A 15,134-nucleotide genomic window follows, 5' to 3' on the forward strand; every position below is an offset into this window, starting at 1 on the left:
ACACAATGTAAATACAAAATTAATAAAACAAAGGGGTTAGATGTAAAACAATATCAGAAAGACAACCATAACCTTGGAAAAAATGCCGCCAAATAAAATAACGTACACAGGTAAATAAAAATAATTTTGTTGTAAGGTATCATGACATGGAGTACGAAAATAATTTTTACAAAATAAATAATTATATCTTTTTCATTTATTGTAATATTAGAATCTGATATTTAAATGTTTTACATTTGTCATTTCCGGGATTTTTATAACTGACTATGCGGTATGGACTTTGCTCACTGTTGAAGGCCGTACGGTGACCTATATATAGTTGTTAATTTCTGTGTCATTTGGTCTGTTGTGGAGAGTTGTCTTATTGGCAATCATACCACATCTTCTTAGTTATTTTATTTGTTATCTAAAATTTCTTTCACTTTTTCCGATTGTTTTGTGATGATAGGTCCTAGTTATTACTATAGCGAGGGACTCTGCGTTTAAAGGCAGATTAAGGATCCCTGGCCATGGTTATATAGCTAGGAACGAGATAGCGGACCAGTTTGCAAAAGATCCTGCAAAGGAGGCATCATCACTAAACGACCAATTTAATGTCATAACAATGTCGGATGTAAGAAGTGCAGTCAATATGTCTACAAAACTGAAATGGCAAAGTAGATGGACAATTAGTGAAACTGGGAGACAACTTTTCGATCTAGTACCTGTTGTTGGGAGATATCTACAGCTTGTCACACCAAACCCTCAAACAGGAAGAATATTGTCAGAATTGAGAACAGGCTACAGCAGATTGAATAAATACAGAAACCAAATAGATCAATGATTTGCTTCATATTGTGAATGCGGCGGCGAAGAAACAATAGAACACTTCTTAATATACTGCCCAAGACATCAACAGGAATGAGAAGACACGAGGAGACAGCCGGAAATACTGAACATCCCAACAGACATACGATCAATATTGTCACCACCAAAGAGAGAATTCTCAAATTGTAGGGGAATATATAGCTAGATCAGGACGATTTCAAGAACTGGCAATCCCTGAATCCCGATCCTGCGCCTAAACAAATATTCTTAAGTACCGCGAGAAATTAACACGAGCAATGGTGTACCATAAGAGGAAAAACATTAGTACAGAGATACAAGTTGTTTCAATTTTGACCTGAGGATCAGGATCAGGATTTTGATTCGGCATATATAAAAACTGTACAACACAAGCTCGAGAGAGTTTTACACCAAATGTAAAATTCAATGTTTAAATTTATAATATCAATAACGTATTTAACGTTTGCATCAATATTTCTTTGTTTCTAGGATTTTCAGTATACGGATGTGGATAGTAAACTGCACATTGTTAGAACAAAGAAATGATGATGCTAACTTTGAATAACGGCTAATAATGTAATACAAATAGACAGAAAATACGAAAACAAATGTGAAAATATTGATTAACAAAGTTTTAATCTGCTAACCGAGTCCCTGTGGTTATTACTTGCCGTTTCATGCTGGTTTGAGAAGAAAAGAAAAATGAATGAAGGTCTTAGGACTAGATACTGAAAAGGTTTCACCTTGAGACGGAAGTTTACTCAATAAATGTTTGTTTGTTTTTTGTCAATGTTGTGTCTAAAATAAAACCCCCCAGTTTTCTTGTTTACTAAAGGTACAGAACCACCAAGGAAAAAAGAAGTCGCCTCGTTCTTCATTAATATTTGTATACAGATTATCACACGAATTATAATATCAAAACTGTAAGTAGAACGATCACTATTAAGGATGGATTTCGTGTGAGCATGGAAGTATTACATTTATTATGTTACTATGAAACCGTTGTGCAAAGAAATAAGATACTATCCGAATTCCAACTTGGCTTTAGAAGTATAAGCGGTCATGCGAGACACAACTGACAGGCCTGATATAGGATCTAAAAGCCTTTATTTATAAAGTAAACCAGGTAAACAAGCTAAGACACTATGGGATTATCCCATAATAGGTAAAAATACAAATACCGGATCTCAGTCTTTCTTAACAACAGGACACATACAGTTGCATATTACAAGTATTCTAGTAAAGTGGGTGTTACATCTGGCTTACCTCATGGTAATGTACTTAATTGGTCCTGTCCTTTATCTAATTTTCATCAATGAAATCACTGATACATGTAACATGCAATCTACAATCCGCCTGTTCGCTGATTATTGTACCATCTATATTGATCAAGACCAAACACGACTAAAACAAGCTGCAAAATGATCTGAAAAAGCTTACAAAATGGGATCAGAAATGGAAAATGGATTTTACATCGATAAATATATTATGATGCACTTTACACGATCTAAAAACTAAATAATAGAACCTTATTAAATACATGGTAAACAACTAGAGGAAGTCACTAACACAATATATTTAGAAATTACCACCAAAGATGACCTAAGTTGGAACCTACATATTAACACCAGTGTAGCCAGTGCAAACCAAACACAGAGTATGCTTAGTAGAAACATAAAACAAGCTCGACAGAAAACACAAATTAATGCTGTCAACGAACTAGTAAAACCAAGACTGGAATACAGCAAAGACATATTGGATCCCTATACGTAGGAAATTATAGATCAGATAGAGCGAGTACAGAGAAGAGCAGCTTTCTATGTTTTCAATGATTACAGTAACGAATCAAGTGTCACTAGCATGATAAACAAACTCAACTGGGTTCCACTATACCAACGAAGAGTTAAAACACCAGATGATGCTTACTCTACAAAAATGTTAATGGACTCGTAGCAATTCAAACAGAAACCTATCTGATCACACTATAGAGACCATCTAGACACTACAGTTCTATGCCATATAATATATTCAGCCCAATACATGACTATTTCAAGTTCTCATTCTTTCCAAGAACAGTAGTAAGAAAGACAGACCACACAATACACATAGAAAGCTGTCTAACAGTCAAACAACACTTTACAAAACACGTGACAGAACAATATTAAAGATTTGACATCGCCAACCCCACCAAATTGCAGAGGAACTCATGTGATCGAAAGGGTCAGCAATTCCTACTCCACAAGAGACACCCGTCGTGATACACCGGTTAAATTCACCGGTAGTACGGCATCAAACCATTGCGGAACTAGAAATCTTCATACTTGACCATCCCAGAAGGTTTGAAATAAAAACACAGTTTACAAAAGAAAGACATACACCTTATAGGAAACTAAAGGTGATCTCAAGTGTCTCAGAAGGGTAAGTCGTGTAAAAAACTTAAAGGAGATGTATTATGATTACCAAACTATCCACCAGAGACCAAATGACATGGGCGTAAGCAACTATAGTCTATATCAAACCGTAAGGCAACAATAAGCAAAACCCATACCCAATAGTCAGATATAAAAATCCCCGACATGACAAAAATAGAAGTTCCAGCTTCACCACTTGCACCCTTTAACTCACGGAGAGTAAACATCCAAAAATATGCGCTTTTGGAGATTTCATAAACGTGAAAAGGAGGACATGACTATTGACAACGGTCAACCATATTAAACTTTATCATTAATTTCTTTTTTGCCAAATAGCAAACAACAACCTTCAATTCAAACGAGAAAACTAACGGCCTAATTTATGTACAAATCAATGAACGAAATACAAATATTATATACAGCAACAAACGACAACCACTAAATTACAGTCTCCTAACTTTAGTTCTCGATCGACCTCACTGTCTATTTCTAGATGGAAATAAAAATGCGAAGCAGACGTATGGTGACCTAAAGTTGCTTAAATCTGCATCCTGTTTATCTCTGGTGGATTGTTGTTACATTGTCAATCAAGCCACATCTTCTGATTTTTATATAATTGTACCAGTACTACCATTTATTCCAGTTCAATGGCCAGGGATAGATGTGATCCACGTGGTCGCCAGACTTTGGATTGTTTACTGCCATATAGACGAAACTATTTATTTTATCTTTACATTATTTTCTTGTACAATTGTATTTATATACGCAATTGTGTGCATTGTATCTGTTGAAAATGGTTTTGAATTAACTACTTACTGTGCTGTTGCACTTTTGGAACTGGTTGGCTTCAAGTGTTCTGTTGACCGCATGCTTACATTATAATTAGTATTAATGACGCGCCATTGATTTCTTGACTATTTGCTAGTATTTGATTGGTTTTAAATGGCATCACGCCAACACATGTCGTTTTTCCTAAAGTCAAAAGTTATATCGAGACAGTAATAAAAAAATAAGATGTGGTATGATTACCAAGGAGACAACTATTGGGCATTATATGACCTTCAACAACGAGCAAAACCATACTTTATATTAAGCTATAAAAGGACACGGTATGACAAACTGTGAAAAAGACCGTAGGCTTGGATTATGATAAAAACAACAAACGGAAAACAAATAAGGCAGACAGTAACCAATGACAACTACTGAATTACAGGCTCTCATCTTAGGCAAGGCATATACAGAATGTGGCGGGGTTAACATGTTTGTAAGCGCTCAATCGTCCCCTTCCTTGTATTGTGGTATAAATAACAGCACAACATAAGAATAAACTCATTATAGATACAAGGCTTAAAAGTTTCTTCGCAAGACGCGCTTTTCGTCTACAAAAGACTTATCAGTGACGCTAAGAACAAACTGTAAAAACGGCTTGACTCATCAGATTGGCACAAAGCACAAAAAAACCCCTTAAAAACACAAGGTACCAGTAGACTGTTATCTCGGATAACACACAGTTTCCTTTATATCCTCGGATCTAAACTGTTACCACAGATTATTGCCCTTCCTTAGAATCAGATAAAACAACTGCTGTCTTCAAAACAAGTCAAATTCAAATGTAAAATGTAGGATTTGTGTCGCTCGCCAACTCAATTTTCCTAGCGCATTTACATGCGCATGTTCTATTATCTACGGCATGCAATTTAGAATTTTAGCAGAATGTAAGCCAAATAGATCAGGTACTATTTAGGCCATCTTCGTTAGCCAAGGATAAGATCCAGTCCCCTCCTCTCCACCCTCGGCGGATTAAGACAAAATATCGGATTCAAGAGGTAATGATTTCCATTGGTAGCAGTTGTAACTTTCTGCATCCAATAAAAAAACGCCTTTAAGATGATCACGTGTACATGTAAAAAATGTAAATAAATAATTGCCACGTGATGATTGTGCAACAAGTCTTTACCCCCAAAACATAAGACGATATTTAGTGACAATTTTAAAGTTCTTTTTCAACTAGTTGAAGTTCCTGGGTATGTTTCTAGCGCATATGTTGGCATGTCAACGTATATTTTCGGATCCTGCATCACGAAACTTGTAAACACTAGACACAACAATTTTTACCCCTCCACACTGAAGAGAGTTCAAGTGCTGCCATTGGTCAAGAATTGTGTAGACGGAATGGTCGTGATGTTTGTCTACCGGTAGATTGCACAGCAGTGTAATTACAAATGTTGGCTTAATCTGTCAAAGGGTGGAGAGGAGGGTACTGATCGTAACCCTTGGCTAGCGAAAATGAATTTAGGCAACCAAACTTTGTGTTGGAATATAATGAATTTTAACTAGTTATTTATTTAAAATTTGCGAATTGATTCTATAGGTTGGTAGTGAATTGATGATCATATTCTTGAGACTAATTAGATTAAAGAAAAGTTATGCTAGAACATATAATTTTACAATGTTTGCATACAAACAGTTTTTCCCCTGCATAGAAATAGAATAACATATTGAAATCATTAATATGTATGGCATTTCCTTTTTATTTTAGGCATAGAGAAACCAAAGGAAAAAAAAGCGTAATGACATAGCTACTTCTGATTATCCACGTGTTTTCATCTGTGTACAACCCCGACTAAAACTGGACGCACTTAATTTGACGTAACCTCATGGTATAACAAAAATTAAAAATGATAAAATGCAAATATCCTAACGTATCTGCAATTTATTTGAAAAAAAAGTTAAAAATTATAAGAGCTGAACTGTCATGCTCATACAAAGTAAACCAACATATATAATGCAAAATATACAGAAATAGTACTTATGATCACTTTTCTTTATTATATTTTGGTATAGTAATAGTAATTTAGGGAACCATCAATATAAAACTGATTATATACAGAGTTAACTTTTTAAATTTGGAACGCCTAAAATCAGGCTCTTGGAAATAATAAGAAACAAAAGCAATGTCAATTATCAAAATTAAAAAAAATGAAATTGATGTGCATGTTTTGCATGTAGTACTACGTGCAAATCGCTAGATACAAACGAGGAGGCACACACATCTAGTTTCATAATTCATATAGGTTTACAATTTTTTACAAAATGCCAGTCATGATTTTGATAATGTAATTTTTATTTTTGTCTTGTATATTAAATTCTATCTATTACATGTATCTACTATCTGTTTTTTTATTGCTTTTTTTTTATTAATAACAATAAAGATCCACTGGGTGTTATACATATTAATTTAAATATGATCTTTTTACGGGTCGTATTTTACATCAAACATGTATTATACATTAAGCTCATTCAAAGGGCCATAAAAGCCACCAATTAACTATAGCTATGGTATTAAATAATCCATTGCGAAAATTATAAAGCGATAGATCCAATTCCGCTTTATTTGTTTCACTCACGGGGTAAAAAATTTAATTTGTCAAATCCTACTAGAATTTGAATATTAACATTAAAGAGTCGTATCATTTACTTATAATTATTTTTAACAAATTTACAAATCTTCCACTAATCGAAATGTCATCAGGTAAAGCATATAATACTAAATATGACTCTGCTCTAAAAACTTTGAGATACAAACATTGGACCTATAAACAATATCCCTCGATATCATTATCATGTACTCAGGATGAAAAGCGAAAATATTGTGAATCATGTTTGCAATAAAATGCTGTTTTTAATATAATTTTTTATTATAGAACAGAATAAACAAAATTAAGTGCAGAATATGTTATAAGAAGAAAATAATCCACCAAGACCGGTCAGAAAAAGAAAAAAATATCTGCAATTACTTCCTTTTACACAGAAAGACTATTAGATTTTTAATATTTTAAAGACAAACGATTTAGTGAAACAGCCTCATTATCAGGACTTTAGAGGCATAAGTTATGTTGTTTGAGATTTAATCCAATCTATTTCAAATTAAAGGAATATATTAATTTTGTTTCACAAATGACTTTTAGCCTGGATATACAATTATTAGAATTCTATTATTATTAACTTACATTTACCTTCATAATTAAAAGGTAGGGTTAACTATGTAGCACCTTTCTAATAAAAACAAAGAGGAAAAATTAGTTCTGAAGCTAATGACCAAAAATATCTGATTATGTAAAATAAAACGTTATAAAAATTATAACTTTTATTTACGTTTTATGTGTTCTACTTATTGTGATTTTTATATAATTTCTTTTATAGAAATTTCATATTTCATATTTCGTTGTTTCCTTTTTCAATTTAAACTTAGATTAAAAACAAATTTAATTTTTCGATCAAATACGTATATTTTTAATGCGGTTTACATAGAAACAATCTATAAGAATAATGATTTGAAAATCGTCATCTGCATGTATTTTAAAACGCATACCAACGTTTATCAAATCTTTTAAACAAACACTTCCTTCAATGGAAATATGTTTGAATTCAACGAAATAACACGGTTTGGTTATTTAAATCATAGGAAATGTATTTTAATTGAAAGAATTATAAAGCACAATCACTGACCATGCAAATCAATATATGGACCATAAAAAAAACTCGTCGAATTTACGGTACACCTATTCTTACATTTATTTGTAGTGCAAATGCTGCTTAAAGTGTTTTGGTTTATACGAAATATAAGGGTCAATAATTATTTACAAGACTCACTTCTTTTTGGATGAAATCAAAATATACTTGATTGCGTTTATATGAGGATATTTGCAATACTGTTTTTCATAGTTCTGATTGCCTGTAAATCAGCAAAATGAATTATTTCAGTATCTTTCAGTATATCTTTATAATACCTCTAACGGAAAACATTCTATGCATCTCTTTTTGTCTAAAATAAATTATCATCTACTGTCACTGCACTCCTTAATACCTAACACAAATAAATTCAACGAAATATTCTATATTTTTATGAAAGTATTTATATTCAAATTGGAGAAAATATTTATAGTTTACTTTTAAGACCATTTACCAACATAACGTAAATTATCTTTTTTGATATAAAGTTTTGTAGTCCGATACGACAGTGGTATCAAAATCTTGAGCCTAACCAAAGGACAAGACAACAATACACATTCATGCCCTGAGCTCTGCCCTCAGAGTTAATATTGTGAATAAACTTAATAAATGCGAAAAAGGAAACGTTAAATCAAACACACATATTACCAGTTATACGGAAGGTCATGGTAAGATCATTTCTCAAAGAATGAAAATCTATCACCAGTCAGATGTAATAGCAATACGTTGTTAAATGTGAAAAACCCACAAAACAAAACACGACAGAACAATGCAAATACTTTATGAAAGTCCTCCTTATGAACATAAAAAATACAACATAGCTCCTTTACATGCCAATGACTATACCAAAAGCAATATTCTTGCTAAGTTTCATGACGATCAGAGAAAAATACGAAACGTTGGATATTGTGTGTCTGCATGAAAATGTGGTAATTGAGAGTTATAAGTTTAATTGTTATTTTAAATTTTAATTATCTTTTTCTTTATTCTTCAATTACAGGCTCTCGACTTGAGAAAAACACATATAGAATGAAGCGGGGTTAAACATGCCTTCGGACATCCAACCCTCCCCAAGCAATGACAATGACACAACAGAAGAACAAACTATAAGAATCAGTTGAAAAGGACTCAACTCATTAGATCGATACAAAGCACAAAAACAACTTACAAAAACACAAAAGACATAAAAAAAAGAACAGATCTGAGAGTACAAAGCCATTCTAAAAAGAGTTCGGCAATTACTAAGATATTCTAAGAAGAGATCTGAGAGACTAATGAACAATCGCATAAACATAAGATAAATGTATGTAAAAATATTAAACTTATAAAACACTTTTTCTTTTAAAAAATAGTAAATCATGGTATGTTTCTGCAGGATAGAACATCAACAGGTATGCATGCACACAATCGATACACTTATATCCCTTAAATATTTTTAAAGCTAACGAAATAGCATGCACTTTTTTATGGAGGAAAAGCGAAAATACCCTGAAGTTGGCCATACAATGCTGTTTGTATTATCAAGTGTTAAATTAGAACAGCATAAACAAAAATATGTGTAGAATATGTAATAAGTAGAAAATATCCAACTAGACCGGTCAGAAAAAGAATAAAAATATATGCAATTACTTCCTTTTACAAAGAAAGGCTATTAGATTCTTAGTACTTCACAATGACACACGATTGGGTGATCACATCCTCATTATTAAGATTCTAGCGATAAAAGTTATGTTGTTTTATATTGAATCAAATCTATTTCAAATGAAGGGAATATAATAGTTTTGTTTCACAAATGACCTTTAGCATGGCATGTATTATGATAAATATTATGATGGAATATCCGTCGTATTGGAAGGTAGGGTTATGTACCAATTTTTCATACAGCATTTACAGATTCTTTTTTCTGAAGTTTAAGGCAAAACATATATGATTATGTAAATAAAAAGGATACAAATTTAAAACTTTCATTTCCTTTTTATGTGTCCTACTTATTGTGATATTCTTATTTTTTCAAATTTCATATTTCATGTTCTGCTGTTGTATTTTTCAATTCAAAACTTAAACATTTTTTTTAAATTTTTTGATTAATTGAATCTATTTGTTAAGCGGTTGACATATAATCGATCTATGAAATTAAAGATATGACAATCTCCATATATATTCAAAACGCATCGCAACGTTAATCAAAACTTTTAAACAAACGCTTCCTTTAATGGAAATATGTTTGAATTCAACGAAATAACACGGTTTGGTTATTTAAATCATAGGAAACATATTTTACCTAAAAGAATTATAAAGCAGAATCATTGACCATGCAAATCAATATATGGTCATTTAAAAAACCGTTTCATTTACCACACACCTATAATTAAATTTTATTTGTTTTTTAAGTGTTTAGGTTTGTATCAAATTACAGTTTTCACATTAATAAGTAACAAGACTTGCACCTATTTGGATGAAATTAACATAAATTCGATTTTGTTTTTTAGAGTATTTTATTTTCGAACGGATTATTGGTACCATATGAGGATATTTGCAATTATGTTTTTCATAGTTCTGATTGCCTAAACATCTTCAACATTTATTGTTTCAGTATCTTTCAGGGTATCTTTATCATACCTCTAACGGAAAACAATATTTCTTTATTATTCTGTATATACTTTTTGTACAAATTAAATCAGTATCTACCATCATAGCACGACTGCATAAGTAACACAAAGAAGTGTTTGCAACGAAAATATTTTCTACCTTATTGAAATATCAATATTAAATAATATATTGAGATGAGTAGTCTGATACGACAGTAATATCAAAATCCAGCACCAAATCCTAAATGTGTGTCTCCATTTTTAAATACATGTATAATTTTTTAGACCTGAAGTTCCAAATTATATTAAGCATCTATTCTAAAGATTATCATATGTATACATTCACAATTGTAGATTCATTTTATGTAGAAATCATATTGCTTACCAGTAATAATAAAAAGTACGATGTTGAAGAGCACTGAGGACCCAAAATTCAGAAATGTTTTACCTAAGGTAATATATTCCTGGGTAGAAAATCCTTAGTATTTCGAAAACTTCAACGTTTTGTTAACAATTTATTAATAATTATGACCATATCAATGATAATTCATGTCAACACAGAAGTGCTTACCACTGGGCTTGTGATATCCTTGGGGAGAAAACCTCAACTAGCAGTGGCATCGAACCAGGCCACTTTTTGATCTCTCAAATTCGAAAATGAAAAGAAATTCATTTCTATCAAATGAGATCTTTCAGATGTTCACAAGACATTAGTCTGTCAGATATCAGTATTCATATTGTTGAATTATGTATTGTAAATTTTATTTCAGCCTTAAAATTTTGGCATTTAATGCAAAACTACCATACTGCCCAAAAAGCCTCCTTAGAACTTGTTTTTAAAATATAGATGTTAGCCTATGCCTTATTCATAAACATGATTTGCTTTAAAATGTCTTGTACAATAATGTTATATAAGCATATATCTTTTTGGGTAATGCCTCAACTTCGATATCTTTGATGAATTATAGGACCATAAGATCGACGACACTGCTGGTAGACGTTTCGTCCTCGAGGTGGGTGTCACCATCAAAGTAGTCAGCACTCCATTTAGGGATGACATAAAATATCATTGATTTGGTCATTTTTTTGTAAGTTTACTGTTTATAAATAATTAAAATAATTTGAAACAGTAAGGGTTAAGGACCTTACATAGATGGTTTTAATGCTCTTCAATTTTTGTAGTTGGTTTGACCTTCCATTTGTTTTGTTTCGAGCACTACTTATGAGTTTAATATTGTTAAGGAAACACTGGACGTACTACATCTAAAGCCTGGTATTTTGATGATTTCTTTAAATGTAATTTTGCCGAGAACTATTGCAAAATAGTCATTTAAGGTCCAAAATGTCGATTTCTTCATGTTTATGACCTTATCTGTTTTTTGGAGGTTCTGTCAAGATTATATCCTATATTCTGGAACATTACTTCCAATTAAAAATTCTCCTTAAACTGTTAATTGAACTGGAAATTGACAGACAGTCAAAGTAAAATGTAGCTGAATTATTTTTAAACGAAAAAAAATCTAGAATTAAATCATTGTTAAGACCAGTGAAATTTCTCAACGATTTATACTCCAGACCGATATTATCAGATTACAAATTATTTGTATCAGGGGATCTGGTATTAATGATTAAAGCACGTTAAGATGTAATTATTTGAATTGAAATGTATTTATGGAAGAAAAGGGATGACCAAATCTCATGTGTCATATGTGTAAAAATTATATGATATATATAACAGTTATAAAAGCAAATCCTCTGGTATTCACAAAATGTTAATATAAAAATAAGGATATAACATCACCAAGTATACGGAATATCGTAATTGTGTTAATTATGGTAGTATTCCATGTCTTGAAGAAGTTATTTAATCGATTACACATAGGATAGAAAGAATTCCAGGGTTGGGATCTCGGGATTGAAATATTTTTTACTTAATATCACAGTTTCTTAATCCGGTAATTCAGCATTCAATAATAACAATAACTGTTAACGGCGACTTTTATATTAAAGTCTTAAATAGTTAGTTAAATATTAATAGCAAGAACTTAACATTTGTAAAAGAAAAATATGACGTTTAACAACTGCGCACACATTGATGGGTCTAAACATAATTATAAATATAAAGTAACCTTATCTTCAAAAGGACGTGATGTATTTATGAAAAATGCAAAGGACCTGAGCCTCTGTAGATCAGAGATAAATTGCAAAGAACCTGAACATCCGCTAAATCAGAAATGAAATTGCAAAAGAACTGAACATCCGCCAATGAGAAATAAAATTGCAAAGGAACTGAACACGCCAATCAGAAATGAAATTGCAAAAGACCTGAACAACCGCCTATCCGAAATGAAATTTATATAGAAATACCGGACATATTCCCACATTTTTCAAATATGAATATATATATATATCTTTTTCATTTAGCTAAAAAAAAGAAGGAGCATCGGTACTTCTAAATGTCTTATAAATATCTCTACGTATATAAATGCATAAATATAACGCGTATTGCATAAAATAGCATCTATGAAAAAGAATAACCAAGATAAAGCATGCTAGGATGTTTTTGATATATGATATCTATTATGGTCGACTTACATTTTTTTTCATATTAAAAGGTATGGTTCTGATGCAATTTTTCAATAAAAGCAGAAGAGGAAAAATGTGTTCTCAGGTCGAAGACAAAAAAAGTATCAGATCATGATCACTGGATAAATTATTAAAACTTTCATTTACTTTTTATGTGTTCTACATATTGTATTTTTTTATATATATATATATATTTAGAAATTTCATATTTCGTATTCCGTTGTTTTCTTTTTCAATTCAAACTTAGATTAAAAACTATTTTTTTTCGATTAAACAAATATCTTTTTATGCGGTTTACATATAAACAATCTACAACCGTAATGACTTGGAAACCGTCTTCTACATGTATTTAAAAACGCATCGCAACGTTATCCAAATTTTTTTGAAACAAACACTTCCTTCAATGGAAATATATTTGAATTCTACGAATTTACACGGTTTGGCTATTCATATCTTAGGAAATGTATTTTGTTTAAACTTATTATAAAGCACAATCATTGACCACGCAAATCAATATATTGTCATGTAAAAAAATTAAATAACAGTACACGTACACTTGTTTGTTTTGTTGTTGTGAACATGCTGTTTTAAGGGTGTAGTTTTCTATCATATCTTAGTTTTACCATAACTTATTAACAAGATTTACATCTTTTTGGATGAAATCAAAATATATTCGATTTTGTTTTTAAGCGTACTTTATGTGCGTACAGTATCTGGGTACCATATGAGGATATTTGCAGTTATGTATTTCCATAGTTTACATATAAATCGTCAAAGTTTATTATTCCAGTATATATCTCTATCACCTTTAAAAGGTATTTTTTTTTATCATTCTATGATAATATTTTTTTTACACAAATTAAATTATCATCTACCGTCATTGCACGACTGCGTACGCAACACAAAGAAGTGTTCGCAACGAAAACAGTTTGCATATTATATCATTTTAAAATAAGGTTTTCAATTTATGATGATTGACACAGTGGTTGTCTGACCTTTTTTACAGTTTAATCTTCTTTGTATTATCAAAGTATTATTGATGTGAAAAAAGTTGTTATTTTTTTTCATGATAAGACCACTTTTTGGTTCCTGTAACTCGAAAATAAAAAAAGTACTTTGAATCTTCCAAATGACATCTTTCAGATGTTCACAAGACATATTAAGTCTGTCAGATATCAATACTCAAATTTTGAATTATGTATTGTATATTTGATTTAGAGCTTTAAACTCATTTCATTTAATGCAAAACTGACAAACTGCCAAACTACTAAAAAGCATCACCTTGAGAACTTATTATTATATCCAATGCCTTATTCTTCAAGAAAATTTTCTTCAAGATATCTTTATCTAACAATAATAATATCTGAGTAAATATCTGATTGGGAAAGACATTAACCTTGGTAACTTAAGCTATAATTTTCAAAGTTGAATGTATAAAATTTGCACGTCATACAATAATAGTCCATCTACCTGTCTTCATCTTTCAAGTTTATAGAGAATCTATTGCACATTGTACTATTAGTTTTAACCATTTTGTCGGCTACGATACTGGTAATTGTTAATCCCTTAGAGTCCTATTCACCCAAATAGCCAACGCCTTCTTTCTAGCATGAATTAAGTAGTGTATTTTCAGTAAAATTGAGAATGGAAATGGGGAATGTGTCAAAGAGACAACAACCCGACCACAGAACAGACAACAGCAGAAGGGCACCAACAGGTCTTCAATGCAGCGAGAAATTCCCGCACACGGAGGCGTCCATAGATCACGCCAATGCATTACAAGAGCTATCTGAAGATAATGTGATAATTAAAGTTTTCCTGTCTGTACGTTCACGTTTTCTATAGTTGGCTTTTCAATCGTTTGATCTGAAGCCTACCTAAGGCAGGTTACTCCAAAAGGGTGTGGTATTCACATTTACACCAGTATATAATGATACATTATCTGATGTGTAAAAAATTTCAATTCACAATGTGTATTCATACTAGAACAATAGAACTTTTATTGAATTGCCAAAACTAAATATTTGTGGTAAATCCTAAAAACCAGCTAAGTCTGAAATGGGCAGTATTTGTACTCAACTGTACCAATTTTTACCGAACAATTCTGAATAGTTCTGTACTGTAGTTAATTCTACTCGACTTTGGTCTGAACTATACTTAACAGTCTGACCTTTTACTTGATCTTCACTTGACCAGTTCTTAATCATTTTAT

The 15,134-nt window shown here is 31.4% G+C and overlaps 1 protein-coding gene across 3 annotated transcripts in view; it reads left to right on the forward strand.

Moving 5' to 3' along the window:
* Positions 1-15,134, forward strand: part of LOC127705870 (3-oxoacyl-[acyl-carrier-protein] synthase, mitochondrial-like) — a 273,875-nt gene that overhangs the window by 99,254 nt on the left and 159,487 nt on the right. The window lies entirely within an intron of this gene.

This window comes from Mytilus californianus, unplaced genomic scaffold (assembly GCF_021869535.1).
Source record: "Mytilus californianus isolate M0D057914Y unplaced genomic scaffold, xbMytCali1.0.p SCAF_6, whole genome shotgun sequence".
Lineage (NCBI taxonomy): Eukaryota > Metazoa > Mollusca > Bivalvia > Mytilida > Mytilidae > Mytilus > Mytilus californianus.